Source organism: Orcinus orca, chromosome 3 (assembly GCF_937001465.1).
Source record: "Orcinus orca chromosome 3, mOrcOrc1.1, whole genome shotgun sequence".
Taxonomy (NCBI): Eukaryota; Metazoa; Chordata; class Mammalia; order Artiodactyla; family Delphinidae; genus Orcinus; species Orcinus orca.
This window is the reverse complement of record NC_064561.1, coordinates 66571994-66587986: the sequence shown is the minus strand read 5'-3', so window position 1 is coordinate 66587986 and position 15993 is coordinate 66571994. Positions and strand designations below refer to the sequence as shown.

Below are 15993 nucleotides of genomic sequence, written 5' to 3'. Positions count from 1 at the left end.
ATAGATAGCTAGTGGGAAGCAGCCACATAGCACAGGGAGATCAGCTCGGTGCTTTGTGTCCACCTAGAGGGGTGGGATAGGGAGGGTGGGAGGGAGGGAGACGCAAGAGGGAAGAGATATGAGGATATATGTATATGTATAGCTGATTCACTTTGTTATACAGCAGAAACTAACACACCATTGTAAAGCAATTATACTCCGATAAAGATGTTAAAAAAACACACACACACGTTTCAATTTGCAAATTAATTTTGCAAATAAGTCAGTGTGTTTTCTCTGTCTTCTCCAAGCTCCCAAGGCTTTTCTCTGCAAATCTGTGCCTTCATTTTGGAGGTCAGAGCCTAGCACAGTATCAGCCCTTCTTGGAGCTTGGTGCGTATGTGTCAGGTGATGGACTGAATGACTTATGATCTAACTAGCCCATGTCCTGTGGCATCTTTCGTCTGAGGAGAGCATACCGACAAGATTCATTTCCATAAGCCTATACTTTCTTTGTTAATTCATTTTTGTTATAAATAATATCAAAGGTATCAAAAAGTCTATGAAAGGTACACGTAGAGTGTAGAGAGAAATAAGAAATACCGTTGTACCCAGCGTCCAGCTTTTTTTTTTTTTTTTTTGGCCACACTGCGTGGTATGCAGGACCAGGGATCAAACCCGCGCCCCCTGCAGTGGAAGTGTGGAGTCTTAACCACTGGACCGCCAGGGAAGTCCCCCAGCATCCAGCTAAAATCCCATGACTTTGCAAGCTGCTAGTGCCTCTTCCCTCCCAGAAATAATCGTAGTCACTATTTTGTGTTAGTCAGTCATTTGCTATTTTCTATAGCTTTACTACCTGTGCGTGAAAACCTAAACAATACATTGTTTCCTTTTGCCTATTTTTGAAATTTATATAAATGGAAGCATATATCTGTAGTTTTCCCTGACTTCTCTCACTCATTTTTTGGAGGTTCTTTCAAATTGACCCATGTAGCTGCAGTTCATACATTGGGCTGTAATGTTCCCTTGTGAGATAACACCAGAATTTATTCCTGTATTCTACTGTTGTTGGACGGTAGGATGGTTTCCTTTTTTTACTCTTCTGAGCAATAGAGCTGGGGCTACAGTGAGGCAGAGAGACCCTATATTAGTTTCCTTGGCTGCCATAACAAATGACCACACGTGGGGTGGCTTGAAACAAGCAAAATGTATTCTCTCACAGTTCTGGAGGCCAGGAATCTGTTATCATGATGTCGGCAGGGCCACACTCCCTTTGAAGGAGAGAGCCTTTGCCTCTTCTAGCTTCTGGTGGCTCCAAGTGTTGCTTGGTTTATGGCTTGTGGCGGCATCACTCCAATCTCTGCCATCTTCACTTGACTGTCCCTCTTCCCTCTGTGTCTCTCCTCTCTGTGTCTCTTATAAGGACACTTGTCATTAAGTTTAGGGCCCATCCAGATTATCCAGAATGATCTCATCTCTAGATCCTTATCTTCATTATATCTTCTAAGACCCTTTTTCCAAATATGGTCACATTCATATGTTTCAGGCCCCCTTTTGGGGGGCTACCATTCAACCCACTGCAGACACCAAGGGTGTGATATTAGAGTCAACGACCTACACAACCCTTGGGGTGAATGGCACCTTACCTTTTGTGCGCCAGGAGCCTCTCTTTCTCCCTCAGGTCCTGGCTCTACTAAAAAACCCTGCAATGAACCTCTGTGCACGTCACCTGGAACCCTCGGGCAGGAGTCTGTCTAGGGTACATAGCACAGGAGTGGAATTGCTGGGTGGTAGAAAGTGTGCATGTTAATCTTTGTTAGAAAAGGTCTAGCTTTTTTCAAAGTGGTTGTACCAAGTTATGTTACCATCAGTGGTGAATGGCAGTTCCCATTGCTTCACATCGTCTCCAAGCCCTGGGCTGAGTGACTTTTTAATTATAGTCAGTCTGGTAGGTGTGAAGGAGTACGTGTGCTAAGACCAGGTGTGAAAGGGTATCTCATCAAGGTTTCCAGTGTGCATTTCTCTGATGACTAATGAGACTGAGCATCTTTTCACATGTCGGTGGGCCATTTGTGTTTCCTCTTCTGTGAAATGCTTCCTTAAGGCTTTTGCTCATGTTTACAATTTATTTTTACTTTCTCTTTTTGATTCATGAAAGTACTTTATATATTCTGTATATTAATCCTGTTAGTGAAATATGTCCCAAATATCTTTCCCCAACAAGTTGTCTTTCTGCACTCTTTTTAAAATGTAGTTGAATTTATCAGTTGTTTCGTTTATCATTTAGGCTTTTTCTTCTTGATTACAAAATCCTCCCTATCCTTGAGCATGTAGAATATTTCTCTAGTCACCTTATAAAGATTTTACACTTTTTTTTTTTTTTTTTTTGCGCTGGGTCTTAGTTGCAGCAGGTGGGCTCCTTAGTTGTGGCATGTGAACTCTTAGTTGTGGCATGCATGTGGGATCTAGTGCCCTGACCAGGGATCGAACCCGGGCCCCCTGCATTGGGAGCACGGAGTCCTATGCACTGCGCCACCAAGGAAGTCCCAAAATTTTACACTTTTGTATTTCATATTTAAGTCCCAGAATGGATGGGCCTTTTTTTTTTTTTTTATATGGTGCGATACGGGGATGCAATTTCACCTATTTGTATTTAATTCACCAATTGTCTGGACACCATTTCTCAAAGAGTCCAGGCATTAATCACTATCTGAAATGTCCTCTTGGTCATAAATCAAACTTCTGCATATACATGAGTATTGTTCGAGCTCCTCTATTGTGTTCCATTGGTCCATCTTCTGTCCTTGTTCCAATGAACAGTCTTCAGTACTCCAGCTTTAACAGTAAGTCATAATATCTGGTTGGGTAGCTCCCCCTGCCACTGTACCCCATGCTCCTACTAACTCTTTTTCAGAAGTGTCTTAGCTGTCTTGGACAGTTGTTCTACCACATGCATTTTTTTTTTAATTTATTTTTGGCTGCATTGGGTCCTTGTTGCTGTGCGCAGGCTTTTCTCTAGTTGTGGCGAGCGGGGGCTACTCTTCATTGCAGTGTGCAGGCTTCTCATTGCAGTGGCTTCTCTTGTTGCAGAGCATGGGCTCTAGGCACTCGGGCTTCAGTAGTTGTGGCTTGTGGGCTCTAGAGCACAGGCTCAGTAGTTGTGGCTCACGGGCTTAGTTGCTCCGCGACATGTGGGATCTTCCTGGACCAGGGCTCGAACCCCTGTCCCCTGCATTGGCAGGCGGATTCTTAATGACTGCACCACCAGGGAAGTCCCCACATACATTTTTGAAACAGCTTTTCAAGTCCCTTGAAAATAACTGTTGAGATGTTTTTATAGACATTGCATTAAATGATTAAAGGTATAGATGAGTTTGGCTAAAATTAACAGAATTATGATTTAAAATTTTCTTTTCTAAGAACACTGTATTTCTCTCCATCTCTTTAGATCTTTTTGAATGACATTTAAAGTTTGATCATTTTCCACAAAGGGTTTACATATCCTTTCTAGATTTATTCCTAGGTACTTTAATTTTTTTTGGCAGCCTTTAGAAATGGGTATCTTTTTAAGAAAATTACATTTCCTAACTGATTCTTGCTGGTATATAGTCAAATGCAAATGCTTTTTGTATCCACACCTCCCTTATGAGTTCAGACACTATATTTGCATATCATTTGGGAGTTTCTATGTAGCCAATCATTTATCCGCAAATAATGACAGTTTTATTCTACTCATCCTTTCTTTTTTTTTTGTATGTAAATATATACACGTTTTCTATTGTATTATATGCTATTACATAAATATATACAAATATACACATAATTTGTCAGGACAAAGTCAAATCAACAAATATAAAATATTCTTAAGTTTAAAAATGAATCAAAAAAATGAATCAGGGGCTTCCCTGGTGGCGCAGTGGTTGAGAGTCCACCTGCAGATGCAGGGGACATGGGTTCGTGCCCCGGTCCGGGAAGATCCCACATGCCGCGGAGCGGCTGGGCCCGTGAGCCATGGCCGCTGAGCCTGCGCGTCCAGAGCCTGTGCTCCGCAATGGGAGAGGCCACAACAGTGAGAGGCCCGCGTACCGCAAAAAAAAAAAAAAAAAATCAAATAATGGGCATAAAGATAATTAAGGAAGTTGTAAATAAAATTTTGAAGGCATGTATAAACAATAAAAATGACTGACATTTGCTGCATGATGGCCATCTAAAGCTCTGAAAATAATTTTCAACTACTAAGCTTGATTTTCTCTTCCACATTCAATAATTTAAAAATTATGGAACGCTTCACGAATTTGCGTGTCATCCTTGCGCAGGGGCCATGATAATCTTCTCTGCATCGTTCCAATTTTAGTATATGTGCTGCCGAAGCGAGCACTACTCATCCTTTCTTGAATGTCTGGAATCTTTAATGAGACATTGTTAGTTCTGCAGGTCCAATAAGAAAACATTAAGTAACATTTACAAAATTCAAAATGATCATTTGCCCATTTTACATAAATTCACCTCAGTGTTTCAGAGGCCCAAATCCAAATATGTAGCAGCAAATGCAAAAATTAGTTGGAGCAGCATAGCTGAATGCTGGTTTGTGAGGTACATAGGATTCTGAGGAGAATTAGGAAACAGCCCATTGACTTAGGTCCTGAGATTTTAGGGGCAGATTCCTCGCTCTGTATGGCAGGTCTCAGCTGCAGTGAGATTGGGGTGATACTTGCTGACCAAGTGACTGCCCTGTGACTTCTCCTTTCTTCTAAGATAGTGAGGGTAGTCATGGGCTTTGGAATCAAACAGATCACTCTGTGTGGCCCTGAGCAAGTGGCTTAACCTATCTGAACCATAGTTTTCTCATTCGTAAAGTGGTGATGATAAGCATTCCTCATAGGGTGTTGGGGAGGATTGAATGGGTTAATAAATGTAAACCGTGGAAGGCAGCTGGGATACATGGTAAAGGCATCGTCAGTGTTGGCAACCAAAATGGCTCCCAAGCCACGGACCCTTCCAGCTGGTCAGGTCCTTGAGTCCTGAGACTTCATAATGCTTCAGTGCAGGTAATAGATACTATTAGGATAGCAAACATGGGCTTTCAGAAATCCTTCCGTCCTGGGGTTTCAAAAACCTGTTCATCAAGGAAACGTTCTTTTTTTTTTTTTAAAAAGGCACTTAAACCTGAACTAAAAAAACAGCTAAAATAGGTGCTGGTTCCGATGGAGTGAGGTATGAAGGATCTGGAACCCCATCTCCCCAGCCTCCCTCTGCCCTGCCTCCCATGGTTCCCAGCCTCTGTGGCACCTCCAATGTACCCCTTAGTCCACAGAGCACTGATTCTATTCACCACTTTTGTATCAGTCTGCTCAGGCTGCCATAAACAAATACCACAGGCTGCGTGGCTTAAACAACAGAACTTTATTTTCTCCCACTTCTGGAGGCTGGAAGTCCAAGATCGAGGTATCATCAGGGTTGTTTTCTGGTGAGACCTCTTTTTCTGGCTTGCAGACAGCTGCCTTCTTGCTATGTCCTCACATGGTCTCTTCTCTGTACACAGAGAGAGAGAGCAAGCTCTGATGTCTCTTCTTCTTAGAAGGGCACTAATGCTACTGGAGTAGGGCCCCACCCTACTCATTTAACCTTTATTACCTCCTTATAGGTCCTATATCCAAATACCTTGGGGTTTTAGGACTTTGATGTATGAATTTTGGGGGAACACAATTCAGTCCACATCCCCCTCCTATTTTCCAGATGAAGAAACTGAGGCTCCTCTAAGGTAGATGATTCCTCCCAGCATACTCTGGAAACTAGGAGCTGAGGTTAGACCAGAGACTCTGTGCAGTTCTGGACATGAGCACAGCTGCTCTGGTGACCTGGTGGTCGAGTGAGGTCCAGAGCTTGGCAGGGATCTCCTGGCCTCTGCGCAGAACTCAGCATTCCACCTGGGCCCTCAGACGGGTGGCAAGCTCCAGGAGCACCTGTGGGAAGCACTGCAGACACGGATATCCACATGGATTTGGGGCATTTTTCCCAAGTGTTGTTTTTTTTTTTTAATTGGGGTATAGTTGCTTTACAATGTTGTATTAGTTTCTGCTCTACAACGATGTGAATCAGCTATATGTATACATATATCCCCTCCTTCTTGCCTCTCCCTCCCACCCCACCTCCCCATCTCACCCACCTAGGTCACCACAGAGCTCCGAGCTGAGTCCCAATGGGTTTTGTGAGCTGGAGCAGAAGAGCTGAGTGGACCCCACGTGGTGACTACAGTGTGTGCACATGGGATTGGGGGACACTCACAGGGACTGGGGGGCACAGAATTTCTGCCATTGTGAGGCAGGGGAGTCTCAAGGTAGCAGACCTTTGGGTTGGCTGCTGCAGATCACATTTATCAACTTCCTGCCATGTGCCAGCTGTGCTGAATGCTTTATAAAGCTGCATCATGGGGCACCCCCATGACCACCTAGTGAGACAGGAGCTCGAGTAATCCCCCAGCGTGACACAGCTAGGAAGTGGTGGAGCCCAGACAGACACAGGCTGGTTGGCTCTACGGCCTGGGTCCTCCCAATCCCTCCCTTTAAACTCCCACTTTCTCCAAAGCCAGAGAGCAGCCTCTTGGTGATGCCGCTGGCCTGGCCAGGCCTCTTCGCACAGCCTGGTCAGACTTGGATGTTTCTTGTCTCCAGGAGGGAAAATAGGGAAGGGGAATATATGTCGTTCTCCAAGCCCCATCTAGGAGCCAAACAGATCAACCAGGGCAGGGGTGGGGGCTGGAATGTCCCAGGCCGTCTTTTCCCAAGTTGAGGAGCGGAAGTCATGACAGCTAAGGGGATTTGTGGAAATTCCTCCGTGCATTGTTGCCAAGCAAAGGAAGTGTTTCAGAGTTGAGCTCTCGGTTTCTGCCCTAGGGAGCCAGGGCCAGTTTCCGCTTCTGAAGCTTGTTTGTGGGAAACTGAAGGGGCCGTTTGAGGTTCTCCGTATGGGGGGCTCCAAATAGTCCCCCGTCCTTCCCTCCCAGAGGTGAAGGGGGCAGAGGGTCCAGCGAGCCAGACAAAACAGCCCCGGACTCTGTTCCTCTTCTTTTTCCTTCCCCGTTAGGGCGGATGGCTCCGAGCCGAGCAGAGGAACAGCAACATTTTTTCCGGGCCCGCTGGTATTTGCTTCTGGCACGCTCAGCGCAAGCAGATTAGAGAAATCGTTGCATTTTTTAGTCTGTGTTCGCCCTCTGGACAGGACCTGATCACGCTCTGTGTGTGTGTGTGTGTGTGTGTGTGTGTGTCTCTGTCTCTGTGTGTCCCTCCACTGCCACCAGTCCACTCTTGGAGGGACAGCCAGGCCTGCCCTCCCTAGCACGGCTGTCCACACCCTGCCAGCTGGTGGGTCAACTCCCAGTCTCTTGGGAAGGTCATGACTGACTCACCAGGAAAGCTATACGTGCCTCTGTACGGTTGTCTACACATGGAGATGCCACTTATGTGCGTACACGTGTGTATACTTAAGTGTGTCCCATGGCTGCCTGCTTCCCCTCCATTGCCGTCCAGGGCTTTCTCTCTGGCTCCGCTCCCTGATGGAGGAGCGCTCCGTGGGAGTTCTCCGCAGACCCTGGAGGAAGGGGAGGCGTGCATGGGCCCCCCTGGAAAGTCTTGCTGGGAGCCAGATAACGAGGGCTGTACCAGGCTGCTCCACCCAGGCCCTGCCAGGAGAACCCTTTCCCAGAAAATCACCTTCGCGGTGTGACAGGAACCTGGCAGGGGAAGGAGGGGTATGCAGGCCCACAAGGTCCTTCTCAACACCCGCACTCTCTCTGGTTGGAAAGTGAGGGTCTATCAGCTTGGCTGAGCAAACCGAGAGGGAGTAACCAGCTCGCGAGGGAATTTTTTCAAGACGAACTAACTGAGCAGGAGATGCTCACTTGCCTGCCTTTCTTCTTTCCTCCCTGCCCCCTCCCCTCCCCCCAACTCTCCTCCCCCGGCTCTCTCCCTCCTCCCTTTCCTCTTTCCTTCCTCTCTCCTTCTCCCTCCTTCTTTCTTTCTTTTTATTTCACCCTGCAAACAGAGCACCAAACACCCCTGCTCTTTAATCTCTTAGTATATCCGGCTCACTGTAAGCACTGAGGTTGGAGGATGTGACAGGCCACAGCCTGGGCACCCAAGGATTACAAAGTAGCTCTCCCGTTTGAAACTCCACGCTGGGTGAGCCTGCGGGATGGCCGGACTTGAACCTGTCATATCTCCACCTCCAACTCCTTCCTTCTAGAGCACTGACGCAAAGGGTGTTTGTGGAGCCCCAGCTGCAGACGGAGGATGCGGAAGCCTAAGAGAAATGGAATTGGGGGTCATATTGTCCAGCAACATATTCTTTTTGGGAGAATTATGATTTCAGAGTTAACAGAGACCTTTTTTTTTTTTTTTAATGGTTTATATCCGTAAGACTTCAGGGAAAGGGATGATTTCCCAATGTGTAAAAGATGGATTTTTCAGAGTCAACATTCCTAATGCCCAAATACGCTTTAGGACTATGAAAATTTCATGTACAATGATATGTTGTTAGGAACTAAATCGTACTGAGCAGTGAGTTGTAAGAGGGCATTTTATGTTTTATTTTTATTTCCACGCGCGGTTTATTTTTGCTCTGACATTTTATTATAATTTCTTCCTACAGTAGGTGAAGTGCTTGGGAAGTTAATTTAAACCAGCCTGACTTTCTGTGTGTTTTTTAATATTTGTTTAAGCTTTTATTGAGCTTGTCAGGCAAGTCAGAGTACAAAAATGCAGCTGAAAACTCTGTTTCCTTCTGCGGCGCCTGCCCATTAATACTAGGTGGTGACAACAAGATTCGCGAACACTTCGAATGGGGGATTATTCTGGGTTTCCAAGGAAATTCGAGCCACCTGTTTCAGAAACCTCTTAGTGACTTAGTAGGATGATGAAGGCTGTCTCCCCACTCAGCTGTCCCTCGGAGTTCCAGCTCCTTGGGCCCCCTCTGACCTGGCCAGGCTCTACGGGGCCAATTTGCATCCGTGGTCGGAGGCCTGGGCTTGAGTTGTCCTCCCCGCTTGTGGCTTGGCCTCAGCCTGGGCCAGAGAAGCAGCTGCCATCTATCTGCCTCTGGGGAACTTTCCAGATCCACAGCAGGCTGGCTTCCCCTGGGTCTGGGCTGCCCAGTCTGGAGCTGTTTATCATGGACAGCAGAACGACATGGGATCACCTTGAGGAAGTGGGTTGTGAGAGCTGATTGTGTGGCCTACGTGTCGGGGAGCCACGCTACCCACAGAATTTGGCCAAGGGAGAAATAGAAAGTCAACATTTTCCAGAAGGCTGGGAAGCAGCTGGGTGTTTCTGGAGCCCAGAACTCTCTTGTAGAACAGTCTTGTGATGGTGGCCAGGGGCACAGCCTGATCTTGGCTAGGCTGGGGGCAGTTTGAGAACCGCTGGTCTGATTCAGCCCCATCGTTTGATCAGTGGGAAACAGGCCTGGTCTGGAATCAGGAGGAAGTACCACATGAGTCTGCACTCAGTTTGTTTGTGGCAAAACCAGGAGAAGGTCTGCCAGGCTAGATTTCTTTTTTTCTTTCTTTTTTTTAAAAAAAATATTTATTTATTTAGCTGCGCTGGGTCTTAGTTGCAGCACGTGGGGTCTTTGTTGCAGCATGTGGGATCTTCAGTTGCGACATGCAAACTCTTAGTTGTAGCATGTGGGATCTAGCTCCCTGACCAGGGATCAAACCTGGGCCCTCTGCATTGGGAGCTCAAAGTCTTAGCCACCGGACCACGAGTAGAGTCCAGGCTAGATATCTTTCTGCTTCTTCTCTGCTGGTCCAGTTAGGACAAGACAGTGATTTCTGAAATTCCACCAGTTGCCACACTTGATCTGCTCATCCCTCCTTCGGTTGGGCTTGGTCCTCTGCTCACAAAAGAGCCATCTGCAAACTCCAAGGGGGATCCATTCCCCTTCTCCGAGGGGACATGTTGATGGTTCAGATGTTGGCTTTTCGGTCAGTGCTGTGAATAAGAGAGTTCTTTGGCTTGAAGAAAAGCCCAGGTCCCTCACAAGTTGAGTTCGCTAAGTTTTGGCTTCTGCCCTGTGGCATTCTCTTCTAAAGGAGGGCTCTGTACCTACCGCCCCTGCTGAGGGGATAACACTTTCTGCTTCATGTGGCAAAGCCCCCTGGTCACTGATGTGGATCCAGGGTGGGCTCCTGACTGAGGGGAGAGGACAGTCACAGGCTGGCCAGGAATCGCCAAGAATCATAGACTTGAAAAGATGATCTGGGCCAATCACATTCCTCCCCTGGGAGTTCAGAATTGGGAAACTCAGAGGCTGTGGCCATTCGCAATGGAGATCAAAGCTGAAAAGCTGTTAGGGTTTGCACGATATGGAAGGGGTGTCGGTAGCCCTGAGGAGCCGCGTGCAAGCTGAGGGAAGGCAAGGGAAGCTGGGGAAGGCAGCAGTGCAAGGAGACCAGGGAAGAAACAGAGAATCAGTAATTCCACGAGAAAGATCTGCAGTTACAATTTTAGTTCCCCCGAGGCCTGATTTCTCTGTGGCTTCTATCCCTGGCATCCAGCACATTCCCTGTTATGTCTTGACCACAAACATCCTTTGCTTGAGCTAACCTGAGTTGCTAGAACAGGGATTGGTAACTTTTTCTATAAAGGGCTGATAGCAGATATTTCAGGCTTGCCACATGGTCTCTGTGGAAACCGCTCAATGCTGCCTTCGCAGGGTGAAAGCAGCCACAGGTAACCTGTAAATAAATGGGCATAGCTGGCTTCCAATAAAACTTTATTTTCAAACAGGTGACCAGCTTGCTGGCTGAAGTTTGTCTGCACCAGGTGAAAACTTTAGTGTTGCACAGAACTGGGGTGGAAGGATCCAATTCTTCCAGTCTTAGGAAGACTGAAGACTCCTACCCAACCCCCTCCCCATCCCCTTGAGGCCAGGTCTCATTTGACTGTAGATTAAGGGTGGGTGGAAAATGAGCCCCCCATTTCCTCTGTACCCTCTTTTCTCACAGTGCTCTGCCACTCTGGTCAGCTACCCCCTGAGTCATGGTAGGAGCCCCAGACCCCAAAGTTTAAAGAAGTTAGGATTACCCAGTTGGCAAACCAAGCATATGCACAAGGTACCTGCAAAGCAAGGGCACTCGCTAAACTCGGCTTTTATGAACTATACCAAATTTTACGCAAAGGAAATTTTGCCATTCTGACCTATTATGAGGCTTGTAATTTACTAAGAAAACAAACACAATACTTAAATTACATTTTCATAATTATTAACATGGAACAGGGTTAAGCAATAGGGAGTGGTGGAGACTGGGGTAAACTGGTCAAAAGAGATACCGCCTGGTCTGAAATCAGTGACAGCCAGTACTCAGCTCTGTTCCCTTTGGGAACGCCATCCATCTGATGTTGTTAGAGTTTCCAATTCCTGGATATCTGAATTTTTAAAAATATAAAACCTCCTCTTTTTTTTCTTTTTCTTTCTTTCTTTCTCTCTCTCTCTTTTTTTTTAACCATTAGCAACTAATTTAAATTTAAGGAAACAATGGTTCTTTTAAAAGAATATCTTCAAATCATACTCAACCCATGGGATTCTCAGGGCCAGTTTGCCCTTTCACCTGAACCCACATTGGACTGAGATCCCTTTGGCATATTCACCCCACCCCTTGGAAAAGGAAAGCCCTGCATGTATCTCTGAGCTCTTGAGAAGGAAACTGAATCCAGAAAGAGTGGGTAGCTTGCTTATGGTTTACTGAGTCAGGACCAGAGCTGAGCTGAAACCATATAGGCTCCAGGTTTCCACATGAAACCTGCCCTCTGCCTCAAACTGAAGCCAGCCTTACAAGCATTTCTCTGTGCTTGTTCATGCTTCCACAGGTGGGCTGTGTGCACAGTGGTATCCGCCTGTGTTTGCTGTAGTTGGCAGGAGGGGCTCTGAGAAACTAGAAGAGTTGGATATAGTTAATAAGTCAGAATATGAACCAGGATCTCATCCTGCAACATGAACAGCTCTCAGCTTGCCCTTCAAGCCTGTGTTGGGAAATGGACCTTTCCCTGGTCCTTGTGCGGAGTTCCCCCAGGGTGCATCATAGGTGACTTTTTCAAATTAAGGAATATGTTTTCATCCTAAGGGTACAACAGGGAGAAATATGCTGTTTGCAAAACAAGCATTATACATGAGACTTCAGGAAGAAGAGACTTAAAAATAGGGACATGTCTTCCAGAGGTGTGGGTGGACACTGTTTTTCTGGAGAATCTTAGGGATGCCCTAGCTCAGGGCAGCTTGGAGGGCAAGAGCTGGATCCTTTGAGGATCCTTTCAAGAGAGTGTCAGCCCGGGATACAGATCGGGGCCAAGTCCATATGGTTTGAATGTAGCTGCTCCTCTGAGAGTATGTCTCTGGCTATATTCCTGAGCCAAATGAAAATGGTTTTTGGATTATTCAGTGTTTTGTTTTAATTCAGGCCTCATCTTCCTTCCGTTAGTGTAGCCAAGCCGTTGTTCCCAGTACTGGTTCAGTAATTACAAGTTGTCATTCGATGTCTCTATGGACCATGGTGGTGGTGGTGGTGTTTGGAGTCAGATTGTCTGGGTTCTAATCCTAACTCTACCATTATTAGTCATGTCACTTTGACAAATTACTTAATTTCCCTATGCCTCTATTTTCCCATCTGTAGAATGGGGGCAATAACATTGTCTACCTCATAAGGTTCTTCTGACATTGAAATGAGAAGTGCATTCATTCAATTCTGAATATTTATTGAGCACCTGGTTCTGGGAGCTGGAAATACAGTAGAGAACTAGGCAGGCAATGCTCCTGCTCTTGAGATGCTATCATTCTCACGCGTACTCAGCAAATATTAGGTGCCATTATTATTGTTGACGTTTTATTGATGTTCTTGCCACCCAACTCATAGGGAAGGAGAGAGATATTATCCCAATCTGTGGCTCATTAGTTTTCTAGAGTAAGTGAGGAAAGATCTCTCCTTTACTGTACAATAACCATTTCTCAGAGCCTCCTCGGTGTCAGAGACAGGCTCCCAGAGTATCTGGACATTTAAAATATGCCCACAAGTTATTTGATGTTCTTCCCATCAAGAAGTAGAGCTGAATTCCCCACCCTTTGAGTGGAGGTTGTACTTAGCAATTCACCTCTAACCCATAGAATGTGGCCGAAATAATGGGGTGTGTGACATCTAAGGGCAGATCATAAAAGGCACTGCAGCTTCCTCCTTGCTCTCTCTGAAATTATTTGTTCTGGGGGAAGACAGCTGCCATGTTGTGAGGACACTCAAGCAGCCCTAGGGAGAGGCTCACATGGTGAGAAACTTAGGTCTCCTTCTAACAGCAAGGAACTGGGGTCTCCTAAAAACAGCCATGTGAGGGAGCAATCTTGGAAGAACAGCCTCCATCCCCATCCCCAACCAGGTGTCGGATGACTGTCGCAGCCCTAGCCAGCATCTTGACTGCAACCTCATGAAAGACCCTGAGTCAGAGCCACACAGTTTCAGCTGCTTCTGGATTCTTGACCCACAGAAACTGCAAACGAATCAATGTTTGTTGTTTAAACCACTGTGTTTTGAGGTAATTTGTTATGCAGCAGGGGATAACTAATACAATGCCTTTACTTAGAACAGACCTTGTAGGAATATTCTTTCTTAATATCAAGGTAGAAGTCTGTAGGGTTATTTATATCCTAAATATTTATTGAGCACCTGCTTCTAGTGGATTCTGTCTTAAAACATCTCAAAATCTCAGTGGATTTCTATCTTAATAAATGGAGAAGACAATAAGGTAAGGGAAGCTGGAAGATCTTGAGTGTAGCCATAGGTCTTATTTCACTGGTGTGGAAATCACCCACTCAGACTGAAATCAGAACACTACAGAAGTGGTGCAGCACGATAGCTTGGTATTAATTGTATAAACCTGAGCAGTCCTGCATGTGCAGGAGATGCCGAGGGAAGGTTTTCAAAGATTCAGTTTCCATGTCTGAAGATGGTACCCAGTGTAATTCAGCTTTTCATTGATCCACTTGCTTGGTGATGATGCCTTCACCGCCAAAGGACCAGTTCATGATGGGAGCCGTTTGCCTCAGTAGCTGGCAGGGAAATGCTTTTCTAGAGATGGGGGAAGACGGAAGCTGTAAGAGAGTCTCAGTGCTGAGGCAGTGACTCAGCTTTCCTCTCCAATAGGGCAGCGTCCACCAGCCATTGGCTTCTCCATGGTCTCCCCTCTTCACCTCTGCCATTTGGTCCTGAGTTAGGCTACTCAGTGTATATCTCTTCCTGGAACATGAGACCCCCCCATTCCCTTCCTCCCTCCCTTACTCTCCGTCTGTGCTGGTCAGTTTTATGTGTCCACTTGACTGGGTCACAGTATGCCCGGATACTGGCCAGTCATTATCCAGAGTGTCTGTGAGGGTGTTTCTGGATGAGATTAATATTTGTATCAATGGACTGAGGAAAGCAGATTGCCTTCCCTAATGTGGGTGAGCCTCACCCAATCAATTGAGGACGTGAATAGAACAGAAAAAGCTGGGTAGGAAGGAACTCCCCCTACCAGTCTGCAGGAGCTGGGACACCGCTCATTTCCAGCCTTCAGACAAAAGGCTGGAAGTTGGCTCTTCCTGGGTCTCCAGCCTGCCAGCTTTGGAAGTGGAATTTACGTCATCAGTTCTCCTGGTTCTCAGGCCTTCAGATTCAGACTTGAACTACACCTTGGCTCTCCTGGTTCTTCCAGCATGGTGATAGCAGATCTGGGGATTTCCCAGTCTCCAGAATCATGTGAGCTAATTCCTTATAATAAATCTTTCTGTGTATCCTTTTGGTTCTGTTTCTCTGGAGAGCCCTGACTAATACACCCCCTATCAAACCCATGGCTGCAGTCACCTCCCTCCTCTAATTCGCCATCGTCTCTCCCCTGCATAATCACTGAATCTCGTCACGGATCTCCGTAGCGGGTTGAATGGTGGCCCCCCAAAATACGAACAAACCCTAAACCCTGGAGCCTGTGATTGTCCACTAATTTGAAAAACAGGTCATTGTAGATGTAATGAAGTTAAGGATCTCCAGATGAGATCATCCTGGATTAACAGGATGGGCCCTAAATCCAACAAGGGCCCTTATAAGAAAAGGAGAAATGCAGACACACTGGGCAGAAGACACAGAGAGGAGACCATGTGAAGCAGAAGCAGAGATTGGTGTTGTGCTGTCACAGCCAAGGAGCTCCTGGGGTCCCAGAAGCTGAAAGAGACAAGACTCTGTCCTGGAGCCTCAGAGGGAGTACGGCCCTGTTGATGCCTTAATTTTGGACTTCTGCCCCCCCGAACTGTGAGAATACATTTCTGATGTTTGAAGCCGCCAGGTTTGGGGTGATTTGTTGTGGCCACCTAAAGAAACAAATACAGTCCCCTCCTTCCAGCCTTGATCCACTGTGATCCTTCACCACCAGCAGCCACAGTGATCTTTGAGAAATACAAATCCAATGATAATTTCTATTTAAAATACTACAATGTGTTTTTTTAAAACTACATTTAGAATAAAATACACCTCACTTTCCTCCAAAGCCCAGCTAGATCCATCCCCCAGCATCTGTCATCTCTGAGGGGTCTCGCACCACCCTCCCCCCGCCTCAGCACACTCCTGTCACCAGACCATCAGTCACTGTCTGAAGCGCACCAAGCTCTCTCCTGCCTCAGGGTCTTTGCAACCGCCCTTCCCTCTGCCTATGGTGCTCTTCCCCCAGATTTTGTGGGGCTGGTCCTTTGCCACCTTTCAGGTCTCAGTTTAAATGTCATGACCACAGAGAGGACCTCCGTGTCCAATCTAAAATGCTCTCCAGGGACTTCCCTAGTGGTGGAGTGGTTAAGAATCCACCTGCCAATGCAGGGGACACGGGTTCGAGCCCTGGTCCGGGAAGATCCCACATGCCGTGGGGCAACTAAGCCCGTGCGCCACAACTACTGAGCCTGCACTCTGCAGCCGGTGCTCCACAACAGAAGCCACCGCAAGGAAAAGCACGCGCACCA

At 46.6% G+C, this 15993-nt stretch overlaps 1 non-coding gene across 1 annotated transcript; it reads right to left on the bottom strand.

Moving 5' to 3' along the window:
* Positions 1 to 4250: 4250 nt before the first annotated feature.
* Positions 4251 to 4357, bottom strand: LOC117196788 (U6 spliceosomal RNA). Its single transcript, XR_004477155.1, has one exon. It is a non-coding gene; the product is annotated as a U6 spliceosomal RNA (small nuclear RNA).
* Positions 4358 to 15993: the final 11636 nt, after the last annotated feature.